Below are 4,730 nucleotides of genomic sequence, written 5' to 3' on the forward strand. Positions count from 1 at the left end.
AAATACACAAAGAAATTTAGAATTGTCTTTGTGAGTGTAAAATATTTCTTACAGGAAAAGAAAGATGCAGAAAAATTTGCAGATAGAAATTAACATGTCCACACTGCTATTATGATCATGTGCCACATTGCAATGTCTGGGTCTATCATGATCCAGGTAGGGCCATAAGATCATCATGAAACTGTAAAATTTCTGTCACCTAGTGACTCTGTAGCCATCACAAGGTCACAACACAAAACATCGCTCATGTTGTAGTAGTGCTCAAGGTAACAGACATACTGTGCTGTCAGTCATACAAGAGCACAATACATAAAGCATAATAAAAAACACTTGATAATGACAACAAATGACTATGCTACTGGCTAATGTATTTACTATGCCTGTTGTCATTATTTTAGAGAGTACCTCTTCTGCTTACATTAAAATGTCGACCATCATCCTCGCTTTGGCAGCACATATACTAAAATTGAAATGATACAGAGAAGATTACATGGGCCCTGCACAAGGATGATATGTAAATTTGTAAAGTATTCCACGTTTTTAATTAAAGAAACAATAAATAAATAGAAGAAATACTAGTAGTGTAGAGAAAGGGGAATAGGGGGAAGAAGGAGGGAAGGAGAGAGGAAGCCCTGGGGACTGAAGTGGAGCAAATCATGTTCCATGCATGTATGAGTAGGTCAAAACACTATTATGTGTAAATATTATGCACTAATGGGAACATTTTTAAAAATGTGTACCGTAAGACATTCTGCAAGCTCTGATGGTGGTGCCTTATACATTCCATGTGTATTGCATCTCTTGATGGCATCACTTTCTCTTGTGCTTCATACGATCTCATGTTGTTTTGTTCATCATGGCCCTAGGAACAGTAGGCCATGCCATACAGACTAATTAGCTTAGGCATGTAGTAGGCCACACCATTTAGGTTTTGGAAAGTGCAGAGTATCATGTCCATGTGTGGACAAGTTCACTTAACAACACGTCTCAGAGTGTATCCACGTTGTTAAGCAAAATGTGTGTGTACATAAATAAAATGTTTTTAGAAAGATAAGTAATTTACTTACATAAACATATTGGTTTATGTCTTTACTACACATTGTGTCATTATTATTCTAAACATGAATAGCAGATTTATAACTTTCTTGTCTGATGAATGTCTCTCTCTCAGCTTGAGCAATAAAAACTCAAAATATTTGCTAGCAAGAGGTGGTGGACTCAGTTTGGGTCAGGTAGTAGAACAGTAAGAAATTTAAATCATGGACATGGAGAGAGGAGATCTGTAGAAGGGCTCTGGCCATATACTCTTCACACATTTCTATCTGACTTCTAAATTACATGTATGCATGGGGAAAAGAGTGTGGCAATATTGAATGCACTAGGAAACATGAATCCCCTATACATCTAAATGTATTCTTCAACTTCCACAAAATTCAAGCAACAAAAGTGTAAAATACTTAACTTCAAATCATTGGTTGACTACTAATTATATAGAAAAACTAAGGAAATAATAAACAAACAAGGAAATAAATGAAAATTTTTCATAGATAGGAAAAGTACTTTTTTTTTAAGACAGAATGCAAAGTTGTAGCAATGTGCTCTCTGTAATGGATAGTTCGAAACGAAAAATTTTTGAGAATTTAGAGATGCAGGAAAATGTTTTATCTGCTTTGGAAACAAGAAAGCAATAGAAAATGATTCTAAGGGGGACCACATATTAGCTAGAGCAAATATTTCAGTGCACATGACACAGATATGTTACAAGGAACATGTTAAGGTAATCTAAGAGATATATTCAAATAATGAATGAATGAAAAATTGTGAGAGAGAAATGAAAACTACAGGAAAGACAACAATGGAAAATTTAGATCTAAAAAATGCAGTAATTAAATTGAAAAATATGTCAGATGAACTCGAGAGCATATTTAATAGAGAAGAAAAAGTAGGAAATCGAATTAAGAATAAGAGAAAATTATAGTTCAAATAACATAAATATTGAAAAAAAATGGAAAGCCTCAGAGACACATAGGATAATATTAAACACCACAACGTACATATGATTGGAGTCCAAAAAGATACAGAGGAAGTACATACAATTATTGAAAGAGATAATGGTGAGAAAATATCCCAAAATATTTTCATCACAAAATATTACCCTACATGTTCAGGAAGTTGAGTAAAATCTGGTCAGGAAAAGCTTCCAAATTATCACCTAGACACATACTCAAGATGCTAAATCTCATTTGAGATAAATAGAAAAAAAGTAGAAATCTTTAAAGTGACAAGGAAACAAAAATTAAATACATGTATCAATCCTAAATGTATATTGCTAAGTGAAAGATGCCTGTCTAGAAAGACAATTTGAAACCTCTCAGAAAAGACAAAACTATTGTGAAGATAATAAAAACTATGGATTGCCAAGCATTCAGAGGATGGATGAATAGGCTGCCTACAGGCAATGTTTTATGGCAATGAATGTAGTCTGTCTGATACTGCAGTTGCACACACATGGCACTACGCGGTTGAAAGGCAGGGGGGATCATAAGTTCCAGGCCACCTGGCTAATTTAGAGAGATCCTCAGCAAATTAGTGAAATCCTACTCTCACCTCAAAATAAAAAAGACAAAATAAAAATGGCTGGGGATATGGCTCAGTTTTAAAGTGCCTCTAGGTTCAATCCCTAATATCAAAAAAAAAAAAGGAAAGAGCAAACCTTAATGTATGCAAATCCAAAAATCACTAGGGAGGGCTGGGCTCAGCAGTGCTACAAAAAAGGGCCTGGGGACTGGGGATGTGGCTCAGTGGCTCAGTGCCCCAGGATTCAATTTCTGGTACAAAAAAAAAAAAAATCATTTGGAAGGAAAAGAGATCCAGGATGAAATTATAAATTAACAAGCTAACTGTGACATAAATATACGAAACAACTCATTGATGTGAGGGAAATGTGCTATCCTATGTAACTGTGGAAATGAATAAAGTCTATAAGACCAAAGAAAAGAGGAACTGTATAGAAGCACTGCAGTCCAATATAGTGCATGTGTTAATGACTGTGATGTCATCATATATAAAAGCTGGAATTCAACAAATAAGAATATGGATGGTGGATTTGGGGGTTACATTTTTCACTGCCAGGTAAGCAAAAGGAAATCACTGTAGTGTCCCATGAATTAATTAATTAGAGTAGAAGACAACAGACAACGATATGAACTCGTATTTAGCTTAATTTAGATACAGTTACATAAAAAAGTTTATAGATCTGTGTCTCTACATACATTAGTATATACATTTTTCCTTGTTCTTCAAGCTGAAAATATTGACACCCAGGAACACTGAGCACATCTAATGTTTGTGCTGAGTAGGACACTCTCTCCTACAAGGCATGTGGTGGATGGTAGGTAGATGTTTATGATTATCTAGAATCCAGTTTGCCTTTTATGGTTAGAACAACCTAATTTTATCTGATATACCACAGTAATGATCTATGTGCTTTAAGTAGCATCATGTGATTTAACTAAGCCAATAAGAACCAATGATCCTCCAGCCTAGAACTTTGTTGAAACTGTAAGAAGCTAGTAAGCTAGTAGTTTACACAGCTGGAGCTGACAGTGTCCATCTCCTCTACAACTTAGGAAGCCCTGGGTCTATATTGTTAATGTGACAGAGATGAAAATGAGGCAAGAGAAGCCAATAGGAGACTTACTGACATTGTTGAGCTGCTGGATCTCAGTAGTCCTGCAGTGAACATTGCTTTTGAAATTTAAAATCCTATTGACCAATATTCCCCGATTTCTTTTCATTAGAACAATTTGAAACAATTTTGTCATTGATAGGTAAGTGGTCTTATTGATACAAGTAGTTACTGGAGCAAGGACTCAGGGAGAGAGCAAAGACACAGTGCATGGATTAAATCAGGGGAGCCAGTGACCAGACTGGGTTCAAGATCATGATACATTTTAAAGGGTCGATGAGAGGAGAACTGTGTAACAGGACAGGTGGCCAGCCTGAAAGACAGATCAAATCAACTGGGACTGTTTAGCTTCTGCTATGTGAGCATCCAGTGATAAGTTCACTCCAAAGACATGAAATCAGACAGAACATTTTGATTCCTCTCACTTAATGGATAAAGAACTAGGGAATGATCTCTATTTGTCCCAAATGAAGCAGGACTGGAACTGAAGCCATCAAAGAAAGCCAAGACTTTCTCCTTTTATGGCACAGCATGGAGGAAATACCATGACTTTTAAACAGATTTTTCTATTGGAAAGGCGTTAACTGAAATCAGATTGTGTTTATCTATACTGAGAGAAGTTAATTTACTAACCGTCACTATTTACCACTCTAATAACATGTGGTTGGGGCAAATTAAATCTGAAAATAGACTTACATTGACATTACCAGTCCCAAATGCCAAAGAAAACCAACTTAAGAGAACCAATTGTTTGTTCTTCCTCCATAACAAGGAAAGGATGCCAATTCATAGTTGGAAGGGCAACTGGCCATACTCAGGACCCTTTCTGTTTTAAAGACAAACAACCAACCAGTTATTATCTTCATCATCAGTGTTAAGGTATTTAAGCTCGTGATCCACTGGCATCATAGTCAGGATACCAAGTCAGATTTATTTTATATACATCAAGCTTCTGTTTGCAGCAAAAGTGTTATAATTATGCTTCTGGAAGATAATTTATTAGCTGAAGTTTCCAATGCTTCAAAATATTAGCATCATGTTA

General features: G+C 35.7%; 1 non-coding gene across 1 annotated transcript; it reads left to right on the forward strand.

The window, feature by feature from the left end:
• The first annotated feature begins 440 nt into the window (after window positions 1–440).
• On the forward strand, window positions 441–542 carry LOC120886944 (U6 spliceosomal RNA). The gene has a single exon (XR_005730129.1). It is a non-coding gene; the product is annotated as a U6 spliceosomal RNA (small nuclear RNA).
• The last annotated feature ends 4,188 nt before the right edge of the window (window positions 543–4,730 follow it).

The sequence above is a fragment of the Ictidomys tridecemlineatus genome, chromosome 5, assembly GCF_052094955.1.
Source record: "Ictidomys tridecemlineatus isolate mIctTri1 chromosome 5, mIctTri1.hap1, whole genome shotgun sequence".
Lineage (NCBI taxonomy): Eukaryota > Metazoa > Chordata > Mammalia > Rodentia > Sciuridae > Ictidomys > Ictidomys tridecemlineatus.